General features: G+C 33.8%; 1 long non-coding RNA gene across 6 annotated transcripts in view; it reads left to right on the forward strand.

Annotated features, from left to right (window-relative positions):
- LOC116422355 overlaps window positions 1-22,760 on the forward strand; it is a 158,854-nt gene that overhangs the window by 57,178 nt on the left and 78,916 nt on the right. For 4 of the 6 annotated variants that reach the window (XR_004232955.1, XR_004232954.1, XR_004232958.1 and 1 more), the window contains 2 exons: window positions 6,711-6,816; window positions 8,721-8,809. This is a non-coding gene — a long non-coding RNA (uncharacterized LOC116422355). Of the gene's footprint in view, window positions 1-6,710; window positions 6,817-8,720; window positions 8,810-10,623; window positions 10,852-10,903; window positions 11,391-22,760 lie in introns of those variants that run through there. The other 2 variants (XR_004232956.1, XR_004232957.1) reach the window with 2 other exon arrangements.

Here is a 22,760-nt window from a genome sequence, read left to right on the forward strand (position 1 = left end):
TTTTTATTTTTTTCTCAAATAATTCAGAAACATCTATTCTTATTCTATGTTTCTTGGGTAGCTGCCTAATCATAAATTGATTTATTTCCCTTTGTCTTCTTGAAATTTTTGTTCAGAGATGTTTGGACTAGTTTAGATTTTCCTGAAGCCATTTTCGCTACTATTATTACTATATTCCCATTTAATTTATCAAAATTTTTAACTAAGCTTTTAAAATTCTCATCTTCTATTTATATATTTCCCCTTTTAACTTGCTGATTCCTTCTATTATGGCTCCAAATCTCCTTAGAGTTGAACCTTCAAGTTGTGTTAGCCTCTTTCTACTTTTCATAGTCCTCAGGTGCTGCCTCAAATGACCTCTTGGGGGATAGGATTCACCTCAGCTGGATCCCACTCCTCTTTTTTTCAGATCTGGTGGAGTCCCACAAACCACAAACCACAAACCACACTGTCACCTCCTCCATTTCCTTTTGTTCCATAGCACTCTAGTTGAGCATTGAGTATCATACATGGTATTCTTGCAATCAGATCAAGCACAGGGTAGGAGTAGAGCAGAGTTCTGTTGCTTGTTGTCACAGAATGATGAATAAGGGCAAAGGCAGTGGATATATTGTCCAATACTTCACTGACAACAAAGAATTACAGAGTATGAGCCAGTGCCATCCTGCTAAAGGAAGGGGCCTTATGGGTATGGGGTAGATGAATGAACTTATTAAGAATTAGCATTTAGTTCCTCAGTTATTAGAAGAAATAGCTGAAATTAGTTTACCTTTTGTGTGTAATTATTCTTTTGAGGAGTTTTATAGTTTGTGAAGATTGGAGAAAACACCTAACTCTCCATCACATAAGGAACCCAGATTACTGACATTATTTCAAAAATGATCAACATGGTTATTTTTAGTCTTACTTAGCCCTCTATGAAAAGGGAACTATAAAAGACTAAATAAAGATTACCTCATGTTACTATTTACTTTCTCTGAATGAATTGCAGGGATTCTGCTTTATTTAGGAGTTTTAAAAATGGCTAGGGAGTGAAACTATACAAATTAGAAGCTGTTGGATGACAGTGTTATAAACAATAGAGGAAAATGAAATTTATTCTAGGACCCAGCAGGTGCTCAATAAATATTTGTCAAATGAATTAATGAATTATATTATTGCTAAACAAACTAAAACTTTTGCCAATGACGAGAGCTGGAAGATCTTGGAAAGTTTCTTCTACTCCAGGTCCTTTCCCCCACTGACAGTATTTTTCAGTAGATAATGAAGATAATGAAGTCCATTGAGTTCTATAAAAATTACTATTTAGCATTTATGGTTTTAGTATGCACTTATGGAATGATTGTTTTCTCTGGAGTACAGATTGAAAACAAAAAAGCAGAAAGGCTAAATGATTTGGTCACAGGAACAAAAACCAGGCAGGGGTAAAATTGGGAACATTGAGGACTTGTCCTTGCCCCACTGTATGTGGATCCCTTTTTCTCCCTAAGGTTTTTCCCCCTACTTTGTTCTTTCTGAAAAATTAATGGGAGACATAACTAAATAAAGAGTGTTTTAGATGAATATGAATTGTGAGGAGGAGGGGTAAAAAGGACTAATGCCAAGATACTTGTCTAAGCTATTTGAAGTCATTGGACCATGGGATTTAGGGGTGAAAGGAGATTTAGAGATCTAATCTAATTTCCCCCTTTTCCCTCACCCTCTTTTACCTTCTCATTGTTGTTATCAAGGTTGTCATCAGCATTATCATTATTCTTCCTTTTCCTCCTGCTCCTCTTCCTCCTCCACCTCCTCCTGCTCCTCTTTTTCCACATCCTCCTGCTCCTCTTATCTTATTCAACTTTTCCTTTTACAGATGAGGAAACAATCCTAAAAATGTGATGTGATTTGCCCACCATCCTACAGGTTGTGTCAGTGATGAGATTTGAATTCACCTCTTCTAATTCCAGAGCCAATACTCTTTTGAAATCAGATTTTTCTATTCCAAATAATAATGATTTATATATGGTTTTAAGGTTTACAAAGCATTTATCTGATAATAATTGATGATGTAGATAATACAAGAATTATTATCATCATTTTACAGAAAAGGAAATGGCTTTGGAGAGGTTGAGACTTGTCTATGGTCATATAATTAATTTGTCTTAAATACATTCTGATTCTGAATTTAGTGGCCTTATCATGCTGTCAAAATAGTCTTGAGAAAGTGTAATATTTTCTATTCCTATCTCTTAAAGCGAGTTTTTTTGCTATATTTGATTAAATAGAATATAGTTGTATATTGATTCACTTATTTATGTTTATAATAGGAAATTATTTTTAATAGTAGAAAAGATGTTAAAAATACTATTATCCTTAATGAAAAATCATAAAAATCCTTACTATGTTTGCCTTATGAAAATAATAACTCTCTCTGCATTGGAAGAGAGTATCTTTGAGAATTCTTTATGCCAATGAAATCACTGTTCTGAAATTTTCTTTTTAAATGACATTTACTAAGGAGGAAACTGAGGTAAAGAGAGGGAGTTATTTCTTTAATATCACATATGCAGTCATTGGAAAAGCCAGAAAGAGGCTTAAATTTCCTAATTCTCTGTCTAAGCCTCTGGCAGACTACAATGCCTCTGGCATACTCTTTAATCTTGGCATTAAAATTCTTGCTTGATTAATAGAAAATAAAAAGGAAGCTACAAACTAAATAAAACCTATAGCTAAATAAAGATTGATGTCCTTATGTTTGAGATATTTATCACTCTTAAGCTGTCTATTTGATGGCAGTAAAAGAATATGAGGATATTTGGATTTAGAAAAATATACATCTTTTCATAAAATTTTCATATTCATTAAAACTCAAAATATCTTGTCAGATGCATCCCTTCCCCCACTTGTCTAAATATAAGTGGATTTGTGAGGGGAAATTTATTTTAAACCTTTCTGATTCATTTACATTTTTATTCTTCATTAGTATATTGTTTTATGTAAGCTATTGCCATTAAAAAAAAAAAAAAAAAAGCTTTTTCCAACCTTATTCTAAAATCCAGGAGAAAGATTTTTGCTAGCTGGAAGTGAAATTGAACAGCAAAGAATTTATTACATTGGTAAACTTAAAAATCATGAAGTTCAAACTGATTCCTATCTTAGCAAACAGTGTTTGTTCTCAGGTTGTTACATCTTACATTTATATAGGGCTTTATAATAACAAAGTGCTTTATGTTCCCAATCCTTTCACTACTTCCTTACCCTTTTCAATCTGTTTCTCTCTTTACCACTGTACTAAAATTCTTCTTCCATTGTTCTCCACTGATCCTTTAAATCTAAGTCCACTGGCTGTTTCTTAGTATTAGTTTTCCTTGATATTTTTCCATCATTTGATACTGATGCCCTTTCTTATTAAATCTTAGCCTCTTTAACTTCAGAGATACTATAAACTTCTGTTTTTTTTTCTTTCTTGCTAAATATTTCAATACTCTTTCTTTTGTTCCCTCTTCATCGTTTTCCCATCCCATAAAGGTAGATTGCAGTGTTTGGTCTTGGCTACTTTTTTTTCTTACCATGTATTCTCTACCTTCACAGTCTCATTCACATCCATGGCATGTATAATTATGCAGATGACTCCTAAGTCTACATATCCAACTTGACCCTTTCTCCTGAGATTCAGGGGGATGTTCAGCTGAGCAGAGAAAATTTTTACTTGAAGATCCTAGTAGACTAGGAATTTCAAGGTATTCCCCAAAAATTCTTTATAATGAGAAACAAGAGGGGGTAGCTGGGTGGCAGGTGAGTGGTACAGTATATAGAGCACCAGCCCTGAAGTCAGGAGGGCTTTTGAGTTCAAATCTGACACTTAACACTTCCTAGCTATGTGACCCTGGTCAAGTAACTTAACCCCAATTGCTTCAGAAAAGAAAAAAAAAGAGAAGTATAATGAGAAACAAGCATTTCATACCTACTATGTACCAGGTATTTGCTAAGATTTTTTCATAACCTAGTCTCCTCCTTTTTTTTTTTTTTTTATCTTATATCTTACTCATCCCTATATTCAATGACATTGTTCTCTTTACTATTCCTTAAACAAGAGCTTTTCCTTCATCCTCTCTTTCCACTTTCTAAGCTACAAAATAGCTGACATTTTCCTACGATCTAAGTCATGTCACGTCTCTATTTAAAATCCTTCAAAATTCCCTATTGCTTACTAAGCAAAGTTCAAACCCCTTCTTTGGTTTGATATTTCGGGCTCCTCACAATAAAATACTATCATACTTTTCTCTGTTCATTACACATATTTTATGCTCCAGCTACTAGACAACTATCTCTCATATATACCCAATAATTCTCAATTCTAACTCTTTATTCATAGTATTTATTCTTTTTTAGAATGCTCTGTCTTTTTCCTTTGTCTACTCAATTTCTTCCTATGTAATGATCTGATTATTTTTCTCCCCTACCCCTTTCCTCTTTCCACTTTTCCTTTCACACTCCTCCCTTCTCTCCCCTGAAAGGCAGAAATCATTTTTTTATGACAATAGCATCATCTGTAAAATTGATAGATGAAGAGAGAAGGTTTGACAATATTGTGAAAATGCTACTGTGAAAGACATTATATGAAAAGTTAATTGGTCAGATTTAACAACTTCTTAGATATATAAAATTGTGATTGAGAGGATGGTGATATTGTGGAGCTACAGTCATGTTTGAACTTCATACAGTGCCTGGTACATAATAAGAGCTTAATAAATGCTTATTGACTAAGTGATTAAATTTTATTAAAGAGAAGTGTAGAGAAAAAAAGAAGGAGCTCTACATTATGTCACTATTAAAAATGGACAGAAGAAGTTCACTTTGGGAAAAGTTCATTTGCATTCAGAAGGCATTTATCAAATTTCCACTAAGTGCCAGGTATTTACTAGGTGCTGAGGACACAAAGATCAAAACAAAAGTCCCTGACATCAAAGGCTATATTCTATTAGTTCAATCAAAGGTGAGAAATTTGAGGGCAAATAAATTAGTTTAGTTTCATTAGTAACATTTTAAAACCCTTAAACTCTTACTGCCATTGTGTATAGTAAAAGCATATAAACTTTAACCTTTACAGAGCTCTTCTTTCCCAAGTAATCAGTATTAAGTATTATTATCCTCATTTTAGAGAAGAGATACTGAGGCTCCAAGTATAAGTGATTTGCCCATAGTCATCTAGCCAATAAGTATCAGAGGTCAGATTTGCACCTTCATTTGCTGATTCTAAGTGCAGATTTTTTTCTACTATGACCCATGGGTTCTCATAGGAAGAGTTATACAAGTTAATGGAGAATAAAGTTAGAAGAACCAAGAAAACAATAAAACTAAAGTCTTTACCATTATTATGATCTAGATGGGTTCTGGAGATAAGAGATGAGTAAATGTAACTCCATCCTTTCTTTGTAGAGATGAAAGACTGCAGGTATGGAGCATTGCATGGATTATTCATAAAACTAATAGTTACAGCAGCAACAATAACAAGAATTTATTTTTCTTTAAAGACTAATTTTTGAATCTTTAATGCAGAAGCATGGATATAGAAAGCAAATTTGTGATCTACCCCTCACTTATACTTGCCAAAACATCTGATTCTTGGGGAATAGATCTTTAAGGGACCTAATAGGCCTTCAAATCCCTGATTTTTCAGATGAAAACCTAAGGTCCAGAGAAATTAAGTTATTTCATCAAAGTCATAGGATTGTTTATAATAGAGCTGGAATTTGAACCCATGCCTTTTAAGTCCCAAACCATTGCTCTTTCCACTGCATAACTTGGAAAGAATTCTAGGCTTAAAAAAAAAATCTTTGTTGCTTTAGGTTCCATATCCTGGAGAAAAATGTCAAAGCAGACCTGGTTTGGCTTATACTGCAATTGGTCTGGTCTATTGGCGATTGTGAAAGTCTCCTTGAGGAAATTGATTTACTTTAAGTGGGGTGAAATTTGTTTTCCCCATTAGATGGGAACAAATTTATTTCTTTGATAACACCGGTCACCTTGACTTTAGCTGATTAGAAAACCTTGACAATAATCATGATGAATTGGCCAAATGTTAAATACTTAGAATACTGGCCCCTGACTTAAATTATTGCCACAGATTGTAAGTCAATAAATATAGTTATGGTGTTTAATATTTCAGGCTTTGATTTCTGTATTATCCTATATACAGTGACATGACTGATGATGGTAAAGCTGGGTTAAATTGTTGAATCGATGAATTATGAATATGTACATGAAAGTGATTAACAGAGCTGCCCTTTTAAGTTTTGCCTAATTATAATGAAGTCTGAAGATTGACAGGTGTATATTTGCTTTAGAAATAATGTGAGGAAAACTACTGCCTAGAGATAAGCCTCCAGAAAGATTTATGGCATGTAAATGGTACCAGAATGTTTTTAGGTTCTCCTATCTTTTTCTTCTTTTCTTTTCTTAGCTCATAAATAATTATACCAGTGTTTTTTTAATTGACATTGTTATGTACTTCAAAGATGACATCATTTCCTGAAAAAGGATAAAGAGAAAAGAAAGTGTAGTCACTGGATTTCTATGCATTTCTTACATCATCTTCTATCCCATATTTACCTTGATCTTGGGAACTGTTTATCAGTGTTACAGGAATTGACAAGTTGATATGACTCAAAATGTGATGATGTCAAAATTGCTAATTTTCCTTTCTTTCTACTCTCTCTATTCTCCAGTACTAAAGAAAAAAAAGTAGCAGCTAATAAATAGATTGAAACTCTTCAAAGACTATTTAAAGGGAGAAAAATCACTACTGTTGGCCAAGAACAAGTTCTGAAATAGGTAAGATAACCTCATAAATCTAATAAATAAATGCAATCTCATAGATGCTTGGCTGGATACAGGGTCTATGGGGATTATCACTGATTAGCATTGGTTTTGATTGGTTATTGGTTTGACTAAGTGATCCATAAAGTCTTGTCAATTTCTATAATTTTGTGATAATGTAAAAAATGAATTTGAGATTGTCCTGTTTAACAATGATCAGTTTTCTTTACAGCAGATATAAATCAATGGTCTATATTTGAGAACTGGATTCCCATTTCATTTGGGTATAGAAAGCTACTACAACAGGATTGCTAAATGGTACAATGGATAGAGTGCAGGGTCTGGAGTCAGAAAATTCATCTTCCCATCTCCAAATCTGGCCTCAGACATTAGCTGTGTGACCCTGAGCAAGCTACTTAACCCTGCCTCAGTTTCCTCACTTGTAAAATGAGCTGGAGAAGGAAATAGGAAACCATACCAATGTCTTTATCAGGAAAACCTCAAATGGGATTACAAAGAATTGGATTTGATTGAAAAAAAAATCCTGAACAATAATGACAACATGTTTGGCATATGATTGACAAACTGATATCTATAGTAGAATTTAGGAGAAATGGGATATAATTCAGCTAAATTTTAATGAAAGTGAGATAAAAAAAGAGATAAGGTCTGAGAACTATGAGGCTACTGCTTTGGGCAATTGATAAGTAGAGATGAGGACAGGAGATTGAAAGCAAATAACAGACAGGGAGGCTGAAGACAAGCACCTTTGCCTACAGATACAATTTAAAAATATGTATTCTTGAGATAGATCATGGGATTTTAAGTCTTGCCTAAGACTTGCCTAAAGTCACACAGTTAGTAAAATCAAGATTCTTTTTATGCTTTTAATACTTCTTTTTCCATTAAATTTTACTGACTTGGCTTGATTCTTCACTAGTTCTCATTAATTATTTCCTTGAAGAACAATAATCCTGGTATTATGAAAAATTTCCCAGCCTACTTGGTAGAGATAGTTTCATGTTAGCTCTAAGGGGATACAAACTACTGTCTCCAAATCTTTCCCCAAATGTAGTAGTGTCTGCCTAAAATTTTAAATAAACTTATTATGTTGGAAGTAAGTTTAAGGACAGATCCCTTAAAATTCAAGTGGCTTCACCCTCAGGCTAGGGAACAAAACTCTCAGGACCTGCACAAAGGATGAAAGTGGAATGGAATGGAGGTGGATTATTTTTAAAAGCATGAGCAGCAGGGGATATATTTCTGTGAACGCTTTTGAAAGATCAGTTTGTAAATGACAAAACTGGAGAATTAGTGCCAATCAGAGGCAAACACCACAGAGTTAGAAATGACCTTAGAAGTAATTTAGACTCATGTTTCTTAAACTGTGGGTCATAATCACCCGGGGGGAGGAGAGAGAGTCATGAAAATTTGACAACAGTAAAAAATATCAAATATTTTACAAGATTTAATTCTTTATATAAAAATAAACAGGCACATCCACCTCATTATTATGCAAAATGGTTTTTTCTTTAATAAATGATAAAATTATATGTATACCAAAGAATTGTTTTTAAATAATTTTTTAAATAATTTATTGTCAATAAATGCTTGATTTGCATACCTATTTTATATGCCTACATACTTGGTTTTATATACCAATTTCTTGGACGAAAAGGGATCCTGAGTGGAAAAAATGTAAGAAACCCTGATTTAGTGGCATAGAACTCAAATAGAAATGTTTTGACCTTTTATTAGACTATCTCTTGACCATTGTTCAGAAATCCTTGAAACAAGTCAGATATGCTATGCCAAATGAATTTTTAAGTAGGAAAGTCTCTAAATTCCCAAAAGGGGTTTTTCCCACAGATTAGTTTGACCCGTTTATGTTCTATTCTTTTCTCTTTTCTCTTACTAAGGTATTGAGGACCTGGAAGAGAAATCAATTTGGTGATACATTTGTACCAGAACACAGTTAAAGGGAAGCCTTTTTCCAGTGTGAAATAAGGTAGAGTAGCAGATTTGTTGATAATCTAGAACAGAATAGTAGGAGTGTCAAAGAGAATTCTCTGTTTAGCTCATCTAAATAAATTTAATGAGAAGTAGCCAATGGTTTTCCCCTCTTTTTGACAAAGTAGATTGGAAGTTATCAACTAACCTAACCTGCTTGCAGATTGACTATAATACTGAACTTTTAAGAAAACTCAATTGAAAAGTAGCCATTTTAATTGAAAGACTCTCATATTGTTCTTCCAAAAACATTTTTTTCTCTATATTGCCTATAATATTGGTTTGATGATAAAGAAATTGGAAATTGAAATCATACTGGGATCAATACTTAGGCCATCAGTCACAATGAAAACATTTGTTAAGCTCATCACAAAATGGAAGGTATTGTGATTTAGTGGGCAGAGAAGCAGATTTGGAGTAAAACCTGAATTCATGTTTTGCTTCTGAAATATAATGTTGGATAAACCTGGGTCACTTAACCTGAGACTCAAGGCTTGAGGATCTCACTAAAATCATGTTATAGACATGATCTACAAAAGAGGAAAAAAAATTTTTATACCAGGGAAATTTTCACATCATTGAAATCATGGGTTTAGATTAAACCACACAAATGCATACACACATGCATGCATGTGCACCCACACTCACACACATATACACACCCCTTATGTGTCACAATTCTAGGTCTATTACAAAAGAATTACCAAGGCTTAGTCCTTGCCTCCAAGGAGGTTACAATCTGCAGCACAACAATTTCTTTATAATGAGCCCTTAAAACTAGAAATTTTGGCGAATATGTGATACATTTTCTGTCTTGACTGCTAGCTCAGCAGGTTATGTAGAGTGACATAATATATTATTTATATTTTATTTTGCTAACTCAAAAGAATTATAGGGTAGTTACAATTATAAAAGTTTGGGTTAGCCAAGAAGAGCATTAATTTCTACCTATAAAGGTTATGAAAAATTTGAACCCATCACCACAGGAATAGAAAATCATTCCCTAGGGATCTTTCCCTTCCTTTAAGAGCCTTTTCATTTTAAAACCCTCAACATGACCTCAGCATTTCACTAAGTGCTTAACATAATTACTTTACATGGACTTCCAAGGCTACATTTACATATCCCAACAAGTCATTGTGCCTCCACAGTTCTTTGCTCTGCTTAGAAATGACATTTTTCTCAAGGAATTTAAAAGTGACTTTGAGGTTCAATCACTGTCAGATATAAGGCCTTTCTTCTTTTTCCATTAACCCTGCTGTGTTGTCCTGTAAGGGAGATGTGAGGTTCAAGAGTCCCTATGTTAAAGGTGGCTTATTTACTCTTTAAAAAAAAATCATTCAAAGAAATATGCATTTTCTACCATTGCAAAGAGAGAGAAGAATTCTGACGGAGAAAGGATAGAAGCTTTTTTTTTTATTTCTGTAAAGATTGTTTATGCAAATGCTGAATAAGTATGTGCCAATGGGATTAAACTTTTCCTTCAATTGCAATGTTATGGCTTGGATTGTGGAAAAGAAGGGATCATTTAATAGTTATTAAGAGTGAATTTTAGGTATTTGTGATTTTTTTTAAAAGCATTGTTACAGTACTGCTTTCAAATATAAGTGACTTTTTCTTTTTCTAAGATAGTGTACTAGTTTTTTTCTAGCATATGATAAGTATAGATCTATCTGGGAATAAGGGAAGTAGGCAGATTGCCAACTTCTAAATTCCTTTAGAGATCTACACCTGTATAATTAACAGTTCTATTTTTCAAAATCATGCCTTTCTTTTTCTCCATTTTAATTTTTGAAGTTTTTGTTTTGGCAGGTCTTTTCTCATGTTTTACTCAAAAGCATTATTTGTAGAGATTTAAGGTATGTTATTTGGAATATATGGAGTATATCAGCATTGGAATTAGTGATTTATACATCATTATATTTCATAGTTTGGGAGGACATAACAAAGAGGGTAGCATCTATCTCCATGTGACTATCTTTTCAGCTTCTCCAAAATAGATAAATAGAATACTTATAGGGAAGATGATTAGATTTTTTTAAAAAAGCCTTTCAAGATAGAGTCCTCTGATTTTTCTTTTGTATGCTCTAAGAATTAATTGTTAGGTGTACATCTGGCTTTATTTGGATCCAAGGAACTAAGGAAAGTGGCAGGTCACACCTGAACCAGGAGATGGACAAGAGCAGCTGGCCAAGAATGGCTGACCCTAAGGCTAGAAAGGAGAAATATTAAGGAGTGTGTATATGGAAGCAAGTTTAAAGGTAACCCTGGATGAATGTCTTTTATGAAGTGTCATGACCTTTAGATACAGACAGAAGTAAAAATACAAAACTAATCATAACCTTAAATACAAAAACAGAGATTTTTATTTTTACCTTGCTGGTGGCATTTTTCTGTTCTCTTATAGGTCATGTTGCTTTGCAAACAAACTTTATTGCAGTCTTTCAGTACCCTGGAAGAACAGAATCTCTAATTCAGAGATTAATTTTTGGATTATAAGAAGAGAGAGTACAAGATAATATTCCTAGTGATTATTATCACTATGTATGTGGAAATTTTTTTAGGGTTTAATATTCTAATACATCCTCATCTATAGAAGCTAGTCAGAAAATTTTGTTTTTCTGCACTGTAATTTAATCTTTTCTTTGCATTTGTTCAATACATTGGGAGCTATTGGTAGATAGGAATTTTTTGGGGGAATTCTGTGTCCAAAAATCTTAGAAGCTTGGTATTATAGAGTTGACTCTGAAGGAGACTGGGAGGAGTATTTCTTAGTCTAAAGACCATGGGGTGCTCTGGTCCCTGAGTCATCCTGAGAACATTATACATAAGGTTATTTTTGGAGATGTCATGGTATTTAGAAGCTTCTAGTAAAATGTGACTTCTGAAAGAAGAATTCTTAAAAAACAAACAAACTTGTGCTTTCTACAGTTGGAAAACTATGGTATATATGTCCAGTTCAGAGAGGGTGGGGAAGGCTTTCATAAACTGATAGTTAAATAAGCAGAGCCAAGAGAACATTTTTATGAAGATCATAATAGTAAAAAAGGAAACAATTCTGAAAGTCTTCATAAATTTGATCCATGTCATGACTAGTCATGATTTCAGAAGACTAATGATTAAGTAGGCAAATTAAATCTTGGCAAAAAAGCAATGGACCAGGATACCAAAGAGATATACATTTTTAGACATGGCTAGTATATTGAATTACTTTGCTTAACTATATTTCTTAAAATGGAAAACTTCTGTTGGAGGGGATAATTTAATGGATAATGATAGAGGTGTAAAAAAAAGAATATTAAAATTTAAAAATATATACAGAAAAAACCAAAAAGTTCAGAAGATGTGACAAATAAATTGGGTAATTTGCTCATTACCATATTAAACTAAATATTCACTTTTTAAAAAGTATATAACAAAAGTTCACAATTTCATGTATAAATCTTTTTTTCTTGCATGCCAAATATCCATATTTATTAATAATTATAAACTAGTAAAAAAGAACAATTAAATAAAAAAAGAAAAAAAGTCATCTCAATTTAAAAGATATTTGAGATTTTGAGAACCAAAAAAGAACTTTGGGATAATTTAGTCTTAAATTCTCATTTTGAATATGAGACTGTTGAGTCTGAGAGAGATTAGATGACTTATCTAAGTTATTGCTAATAGTTAATGGCAGAGTGTCATTAAAAGCAGAATTTTTTATTATTTATTAATTTTTATTTAAGGACTAGATTCTAGGATAATGGCAACAGCTTCCAGTGCTAGAAAAAAAGTTGAGTTACTTATCAACAGGGTCTAATAAAAAATTTGGGTCACAAGAGTATAATGAAGATTTAGACCCCAAAGGGATCTTAGTGGCTATTAAGTTCAAACTCCACATTTGACAGGTGAGGAAACTGAAGTCCTTAGAGGTCAAATGAAATGAAGCATTACATGACTGATAAGTATCTGAGGCAGGATTTGAACTCAATTCTTTTGGATTAATTTCAGCTCCTATCTACTACATTATGTTGGCTTTCTGCATTAGGTTTCAGAGTACCCTTTTCATGAGATATCTATCAAGTTTTTGTAAAAAACAAAAACAAAACAAAAAAAGGTGATCTGAGTTCAAACTTCCATTCTAATCCCTGCATTTTCAGAGTATTGCTAAGTAACCTAGTGGGTAGAGAAGTGAACTGTCATTTCTTATAATACAATAGTATTCTATCATCATCACTTGTCACAATTTATTTAGTGATTCCCCAATTGATGAGTATCCCCTTAATTTCCAATTCTTTGCTCCCAGAAAAGAGAGGCTATAATGTTTTTGCCTATTTAGGCCTTTTTTATTTTTATTTTTTTTATCTCTTTGGAGATACAGTCCTAGTAGTGGTATTGCTAGGTCAAAGGGTATGTATATATGATTTCATAACCCTTTGGGCATAGTTTCTAATTATTCTATAGAATGGTTGAATCAGTTCACAACTCCACCAACATTGCATTAATATATCATTTTTTCCTAAATCCCCTCCAACATTTATACCTGTCCCTTTTAAAAATCTATTTGACAATCTCATAGGTATAAGGTGGTATCTCAGAGTTGTTTTAATTTGCATTTTTTCTGATCTATAGTAACTTAGACATAGCGCACTTCTTAATGTGCCTATAGATAACTTTGGTTTCTCTATCTGAAAACTGCCTATTCATATCCTTTGACCACTTATCAATTTGAAAATGGTGTGCATTTGTATAAATTTGACTTATTTCTCTATATATTTGAGAAATTAGGCCTTTATCAGAGATACTTGTTATATGTATGGTTTCCCAGCCTTCTGCTTACTTTCTAATCTTAGTTGCACTAGTTATGTTTGTACAAAAACTTTGTAATTTGATATAATCAAAATTATTTATTTTGTGTTTTTTTTTCATGAATTTCCCCCCTTTTCATATATCTGACTGTTTTTTGCTCTTCAAATCTGTTTCTGGTGTCTAATATTTTATTTACATCCTGTTTATTTATTTATTTTTTTGGTTGGATTTATTAAGTTCTGAGAGGGACATTTATGGTCTCCATTTGTACAGTTTTGCTATTTCATCCTGTAATATACCTAATTTATTCTTTAAGAATTTGCGTATTATCCCACTTGGTGCATATATATTTAGCATTGATGTTGTTTCATTCCCTATGGTATCTTTCAGATGTATTTCTTCCCTATTTCTTTTAATTAAATCTACTTTTTCTTTTACTTTGAGATCAGAATTGCTATACCTTTACTCTTTTTATGTCTCTTTGTTTTAAGTGTTTAATTCTTGCAAACAAAAATTATAGTATTCTGGTTTTTGATCCATTCTGCTATCTGCTTCTATTTTATGATCCATTCCATTCACATTCACAGTTATGATTACTACATATTTCCCTTCTTCCTATTCTTCCCTCAATTTGTCCCCTCTTTCTTTTCACTCTTTCCCAGCTCACCACTGTTTTGCTTCTGTCTACTATCTCTCCTGCCCTGCCCTTCCTTTTTTCATTCCGAGTCTCACTCATTTCAGTTAATCTCCTCCCCTCCTACTTCCCTGTCAGGTAAGATATATTTCTATATATTTCTGATTTTGTACATTATTTGCTTTTCATGTGTAATAATTTATACTATTCTATCTCTTACTTCCTTCTGAATCCAATGTACTCTTGTTTCTCATCCCTTAATTTTTAAAAATGTCATTCCCTTCAATGTTATGGTGACTGTGGTTCCATGATATGTGAATTGTTTCTGGCTGCTTGCTGTATTCCAGTATTCTCCTGTATCTAGGCTCTATGAAATTTGGCTATAATTTTCCTTGGAATGTTCATTTTGGAATATCTTTCAGGACGGGATGAGTGGATTATTTCTATTTCTATTTTACCCTTTGGTTCTAGAATATCAAATTTCTTTCAGAGATGATGTCTAGTTTTTTGTTTTTTTTTATTTGTGGCTTTCAGATAGTCTAATCATCTTTAAATTATGTTTTGTGAAACTATTTTCAAGGTCAGTTTTTTTTTAGTGAACTGTTTCACATTGTCCTCTATTTCTTCATTCTTTTAGTTTTTTATTATTTATTGATTTCTCATAAAGTTATTAGATTTCATTTGCTCATTTCTAAATTTTAAGTAATTATTCTCTTCAGTGAACTTTTGTACCTCCTTTTCCATCTGACCAATTCTACTTTTTAAGGCATTCTTCTCCTCAATGGATTTTTGTACCTCTTTAACCATTTAGCCTCATGCGTTTTTAAGATGTTATTTTCTTCAGTGTGTGTCTGTGTGTATTTCCTTTACCAATCTGTTGATTCATTTTTAATGATTTGTTTGCTTTACTCTCATATCTCTTCCCAATTTTTCCTTTATTTTTCTTATTTGATTTCCAAAAAATTTTTTTTTAAATTTCTTCCATGATCTGAGACCAATTCATATTTTTTTCTTGGAGGTTTTGGATGGAGGAGATTTGATTTTGTTATCTTCTTCTGAATGTGTATTTTTATCTTTCTTGTCACTATAATAACTTTTCATAGTCAGAATTTTTCTTCTGTTGCTCATTTCCCAAGCCTGTTTCTTGCCTTTTAACTCTCTGTTAAAGTAGGTTTTTGCTCCAGAGTGGAGGGTGTAATGTCACAATCTTCAGGGGTTTTGTGCAGCTGTTTTCAGATATATTGCTAGGGACCTATACATTTTCAGTTCTCCTAAGGTGGCATGATCTAAGCAGAGTTTATTACTTTTTTGAGCTGTGTGAGTGACCATAAACACATGGAATCATGAGATGGCTCTCTGCTGCATTGTGATTACAAGCTCTGGTCTGCTAGTATTCTTCCTTGCTCAAGACTCTGACTCAGATCTGATATGGGCAAAGCAACAGAGTTTTGAATCAGTGCTAGCAAAGAGATCCCTGTAATCCCCTTCTTACTAGTCATTCAATCCCCTTACTGATTGTGGGCTATACCCACCAAGTAGCTGCTGACCTTGTTAATTTGATGGCTTCCAAGTTCTATTTTTGGTTTGTGGGAGGGTCTGTGCTGGTATGATCTGTGCCAGGGTGTACTCCACTGTGCTCCAGATATGGCAGACCTTTTCTAATGGTCTTCCAAGTACTCTTTGGTTGGAACATTATTTCACCCCATCCATTTGTGGGTTCTGCTGTTCCAGAAATTGTTTTTATTTCATTATTTAAAGGCATTGGAGGAATTTAAGGGAGTTTGGAATAGAACTCAGTCAAGTTGCTGCCTTTTCTCTAGCATCTTAGCGACAATTTATCAATTTCAAGCTAGTCCTTATAAATAAAATAGTTCTGGGCCATGCCCTCCTTTGCTGGAAGGACATATCACCTGAATTTTACATTCCATGTGTCTCTCCTTATTGTCTCTTGTAACTTAATTTATGGGGAACCAAATGGCCTTTTGGGCTAGACTTGTGAACTATTATTTTTATTTGAGATTCTTTTTCTTCTCTTCCCTTTCTCCATCTGCTGAAAATTGCTTCTCCCTGAAATGCAGTATTTGGTTTGAAAAGATTTAATCTTTTGAGATGATTTAAATGTGGCTTGTGGCTAATTTTGTTGAGCTGAAATTATAAAGCGTATTACAACAAATCAGATATGCTTGATCAAGTTAGTACATTTCCATCTCAGTCCAGTGCCTCATGTGCTTTACTAGGCTCCTTGGTGACTAGAGGCAAGCAAGAGATGTATCCTCTAGAGGCTAATTACTCTTTAAAGCATTTGTAATGAGCTTCAGGGTTCCCTAAGTATCTAGAAATTTACCATTTGATGTTAAGAATGAATTGAAGGTGACTGTTCAGAGGACAGATGTGATGTCTGTTTTAGGTCTGTATCTTAACCCAAAGAATGGTGAGGATTTTAAGCATCAAGCCAGAAGAATGAAGAAGTTATCTTTTGATAAATCATCTTCCTACCATATCTCAAAGTCCTTTACAAACCTCTATAAACTGATAAATTGTATAATTATCCCTCTTTGGAAAGAAATCTGGACCTCATTGGTGGTTGTTTTGAAGAAGGCTAAAAATAAATGTCATCAGTACTAGGGAAATCCTTCACATGACCATAAATTTATAGTGATGTTACTGAAGTGAAACAAGGTCTATGTAACCCTCATATATCAGCATTCTGCATAATTTTAAAAACAGACCTAAAACAGACATCATCATAACTGCATTTTGGAGTAGTCACCCCCAAGCCATCCTTAATTTTAAATGGTAAGTTTCTAGATGTTAGATTGATGTCAGCTAGTTGGATCACTTGATAAAGTTCTGGGCCTAGAGTCAGGGACCTGAGTTCAGATTTGGCCTCAGAAACTTAAATAGCTGTTTGACTCTTAGGCAAGTCACTTACCTCTGATTGACTTTATCCACTGAAGAACAAAATAGTGAACTACTCCACTATATTTGCCAAGAAAATCTCATGGATAGCATTGGTGTGCTTGTTTTTTGTTTTACTTTGTCAGAACATTATGGGATGATATTAAGTTTGATGACTGCTTTCATTTCTATACCTCTGCCAAAGGATTTCCATAGTTCTGGTGAACTTAATTTTAACCTTCTTCAAAATGAGCATCAATGAAATCTCGATTTCTTTCCAAAGAAGGATCACCCTTGAAATTAAGTGGTGAGAGCAGAATGAACTGTGAGAAAGAGAGACGTGGAATGGTGCAAATTATCTGACATAAAAAGAGGCAAGAAAAAGCTTTTACAGTAGTGGAAGAGGGAGAGGAGAAGGTGAGTGAGTGAACCTCACTCTCATCAGAATTGGCTCAAAGAAGAAATAACATACACACTCAATAAGAGTATAGAAATTTATCTTAACCTGCAGGAAAATAGGAGGGGAATAGGATTTGGGAAGGGGAGAAGTGACAAAATAGAATGCCTATTAGGGGAGTGGTCAACACCTAAACACTTTTGATGAGGAAAAGGTGTGAAATGAGGTTGAAAATAAACAGGGGGAAATAGAGTTAGCAATAGTAATAGTAAAATGCAGCAAATTCCTCTTATAAGACCTCATTTCTCAAACATATGGAGAACTGAGTCAAATTTTTAAAAAATAAGAGCTATGCCCCAATTGATAAATGATCAAAAGATGGGATCTGTGCCCAAAAGGCTATAAATTCATGCATATCCTTTGACCTAATAACATTACTACTAGCATGAATGCCAAAAGAGATTTAAAAAAGGAAAATGAACTATATGTACAAAAAATATTCATAGCAACTCTCTTCTTACAGAAAAAAAAATGGAAATTTAGGGGATGCCCATCAGTTGGGAAATGGCTCAATAAAGGGTGGTATGTGTTTATAATGGAATATTATTGTGCTATGGGAAAATGATGATCAGGATGCTTTCAGAAAAACAAACAAACATCTGGAGAGTCATCCATGAACTCAAGCAAAGTGTAATGTACTGTATACAAAATAATAGCAATGCTCTGGGATGACCAGTTGTAAATGATTTTGCTTTTCTTGGTGGTGGAATCAACCACAACTACTTTGAAGGAAAATCTTCTCTCTCTCTCTCTCTCTCTTTAAAATTAATTTTTCTTGAAGGTTTTTATTTTCATTTGGGTAAGAGATATATGCTTTCTTTCACAACTTGATGACTATGAAAATGTGGTTTCTTAATTGTGGGTGGGGATAAGGGAGAGAACATAGAACTCAAAAAATTTAAAAATAAAGGTAAAAAATTGTTTTGAATGTATTTGGGGAAAATAGTAAATAAAATAAAGGAGGATCACTCCACAATTCATCAATTTATAAAGGTTTTTGAGAAAATTTGAGGTATGGTAGGAAGATGACTTATTAAAACATAACTGCTGATTTCTTGGTTTAGTGGTTAATACCCCTACCACGCTTTGGGCTAAGCTTTTTGCATATTTGTTCATGCTATTCCTCACCCTCCACCTCCATTTAATCAACTTCAATGGCTTCTTATTAGCTTCTAGGATCAAACATAAAACCTTTGTTAACTTGGCCTTTTTCTGCGTTTCCAGTTTTCTTATGCCTTACAATAATAGGTTCCAGAGCAAACCCCAGTTGGTTACTGTTTGGGCTCTGATTGACTCAGTGAATGCAACTGTTTCTATTGTATTGGCCAGAAACCCTGAGGTTCTCCTTTTCCCAGATTGATGATGATGATGATGATGATCTCTTCCTCTTCCTCCTTCTCCTCCTCCTAAAAGAGGTTATTCTTTGCCTCAATTCTTACTTTCTTCACTGAATGGGTGGTTATCTCAGTTAAACTGAGACCTTTTAAAGATCTTAACTTTAAAGGACCAACATCTCCTGCCACATCCAGGCCATCTCCAGTCGTCCTGATCTATATCTTGGTTTTGGATGGCTCTGGAGCGGAAAGTAAGACTGATGACCTTGCACAGCCTCCCTCACTTTAATCCTCACCTGCATGTCATGGCACCTCCTCCTCAATGTCATCCTCTTTAAGAACGAAGGACAAACATCAATAACAACAACAACATGCCTTACGTACTCCCACATATTTTACCAGATACATATTTTACACTGACCTCTTTGCTGTTTCTTACACACCACACTCTATCTCATGTCTGAGTATTTTCTCTGAATGTCTCCATGCCTTGAATTCTTTCTCTCCTCCTGGCTTTCCTGGATTCCTAAAAATCTTAACTAAAGAACTACTTTTTGCAATAAATATTTCCCAGTTCTCTTTAATTTTAAATTCCTTCAGAGATTACCTTCTATTTACCTTATTTTTGTCTTATTTTTTCCTTTAGAGATCAGGGACTGATTGTCTTAGCCTCCCCCTTTATTTTGGTATCCCTAGTACTTAGCACAATGCTTGGAACATAGTAGGTTCTTGATAAATGTTAATAGATTCATTTACTTCATATTGTGGTATTTGATAAAATGATAATGATGCTTAGTACTTTTTGTGCAATATTTTATGTAACCCTAACAAAACTGTGAAGTTGGGAGTATACATATTATCCCTGTTTCTCACGGGAAAACTGAGTTTCAGAAAGATTAAAAGTACTTGCTCACTGTTACATAATGATTAAGTATAAGGTAGAGTATATGCAAAAGAGGGCATATCAAAAACAAAAACATGTAATATAAAGATTTAGAAATGTTTATCCTGGAAATCAGATGTGCTGATTTAGATTTGCTAAGAATGTAGGAGGAGAACCAGTAGATAAAAGCAATAGGGAAGGAGATTTCAACTTAATGTAAAGAAAAGGAAGGAAGCATTTATCAAATACTTGTTATATTCCAAGAGGTGTGGGAAGCTTCTTGAGAACTAAAGTTATTAAGAAGTGGGATGAGATGCCTAAGGAAGCAATGAGTTCCCTATCACTGAAGGTCTTCTAGCATAAGGATGGCATAAGGATGCCATATATGGGATTCATGCTGTTCAGTTATTTTTCAGTTAATGTACAATTTACATGGACTTGTTTGGAGTTGCCATTTCCTTCTTCAGCTCCTTTTACAGATGATGAAATTGAGGCAAATAGGGTTAAGTGACTTGTCCCTGGTCACACATCTAATAAGTCTCTGAGGCCAGGTTTGAACAGAGCAAGATGAATCTTCTTGACTCCAGGTTTGGTTCTCTATCCACTTTGTACCTAGCTTTCTTGTTGGGGATGGAATATATGACTGCCAAGCTGCCACACATTTCTTGGGTTTGGGGATTCTTTTTGCAACAGAAGAAAAAAATGTAGTCCAGTCCTTCTGATTTCAAGCCTATTGCTGTTGACTATATTATTTGGGATCTCAGATACATTGACCATTACTTGGTTGCATGTGAATATTATTTATTCTCAGCATATAGAAATAGGTCCCAAGTTTTTGGAGGAAGTGAAAAGAAAAGGACTCAATTAATTATCCAGGGAAGACAGGCCTTAATGGAATGTCTCATTGGAGTCTCTGAAAGTATTATCCGTGATGATAATGTTCATATTAATAACTGGCATTTATATAAGTCCTTAAAGTTTGCAAAACATTACAAATATTATTTCATTTGACTCTTACAATAACTTTAAGAAAACTCTCCTCCCTGGGAACCTGTGGTTTTATTCATCTTGATCTAAACTTTCATTTCCCACGTGAAGCCTTATCTGATCTTCTCTCTGCTTCTTTCTTCCAATTTTGTGTATATTTTGCAGACAGTGTGTACCCCAAATCCTAGGGCAGCTTTAAGCAATCACAGTCTTTAAAGCTTAAGAGGGCACAAAGATTTTTAGAACTCCCTATATTTCTACCATTAGAACATAAGCTTTTTGAGGATAGACTTTTACTTGTCTTTTTATGCCTTAGGGCTTAGTACAATGTCTGGTAAATAGCAACTGCTTAATAAATATTTGGATGCTTTTTTAATTGGACTGAGCAACATATCTGTAGGTGCTATTTTTGTCCTCATTTTAAATACAAAGGAAAAAGAGGATCAGAAAGTTGATTTATTCAGGGTCTACCAGCTATTAAATGAAAAACTTGATAGTGACATAATAACATTGAAGGCTGCTGGCCTGGGGAATATGCCCAAAACACTTCACTTCATAATTTTGCACAGGGTTGGCAATCCAAAATCCTATACTAGAAGGAAGTGACTCCCTTAGTGGAGAAACTACACAGGCTGCACCAGAATTCTATTGAGTACAGCTTATATAGAGATTAGACAAAGAAGGGATCAAAATGTGCTATTGCCTTTCTTTATTATTACTCATAGAACCAGTTCATCTATTGGGTTCTCAGTCATGATGCTAACTCCACTTAAGGAATATCTTTTAGCAAAGACTAAACAAGATGACACAATGTCTGTGGACCATGCAGATAATACTGATGCAAACATTCTACTTGAAATGCCAGTGATTTTTAAAGTGCCTGTACCTGGCTCATTTTCTAAAGGTAGCTTTCCACAGAAACAGTGGGTGACATAACTCCCAGGACAATAACAATTTGCTCCCATTTTAAATTTCCCAATTATGATCACTTTTCTGAGACTATCAAAACATTCTATCAGCAACCTGGGTAGACTTTACTTTAGAGGATGGGTAGGAGAAATGACCCAGAGTTTCACTGATTAATATTGAATGTGAATATTTTTCCTCACAAGTCTTTGGTGAATTGTTGATTACTCAACTTCTTCTTTGCCAAGTCCTCACAAAACATGTTTAGAACCTCTACTGCCAAACAGTCTTCTTAAATATTAATCAGAAAGGCAATGCATAAATTCTGCACCTGAACAACAGTGCATGAATTCTCTTGGCTCTAAAAATGAAGGGAAAAAACCCAGCAACTTAGTATGGTGACTTGGTTCAGACATCATATTGAACTGTTATTAAATAAGGGGATCTATCTGAAGTAGGGTTAGACAGAGATTCTTTTTAAATGTGTGAAGTATTCTGGACTCTCTTGGATTTTATTTTATTTTGTGGTTTCATTGTTCACTTAATATTCTATATTTTGGACTCCCTACCTGACACTCTATATTCTGGGCCATTTAAGCTGCCCTATATAATAGCTAATAGGTCCTATTTTTTTTTTTTTTGTTTGTTTCTTACACAATTTTTTTTTATCTATTTATTTTTTATACAATTCTCAAATTTGTCTCTCTTCTAGGATCTTCCTTTTTCCACTTGCAGGGCTTCATTATCACCTATCTGATACATTGTTAATCTTTAGGCAAATCATTGGATCTAGTCTTTATCTATATCTATATCTATATATACATATATATATGTATTTCATGTATATAATATCATATAATATCCTGAATTATCATTCTTTTCTGTTATATTATTCCTCCATCTAGAAATTGTCAGTGACTCCTTATTGCTTTCAAATGGCTTTGCCTGATATTCAAGGCCCTCTTCCAGTTGGCTCCATCTTCCTTTTGGAATTATATTTATCATTCATCTCCTTATATTCTACATTTCTCTCTAATTGGCCTTTTTAATACTGTAGGA

Source organism: Sarcophilus harrisii, chromosome 3 (genome assembly GCF_902635505.1).
Source record: "Sarcophilus harrisii chromosome 3, mSarHar1.11, whole genome shotgun sequence".
NCBI classification, from domain to species: Eukaryota; Metazoa; Chordata; class Mammalia; order Dasyuromorphia; family Dasyuridae; genus Sarcophilus; species Sarcophilus harrisii.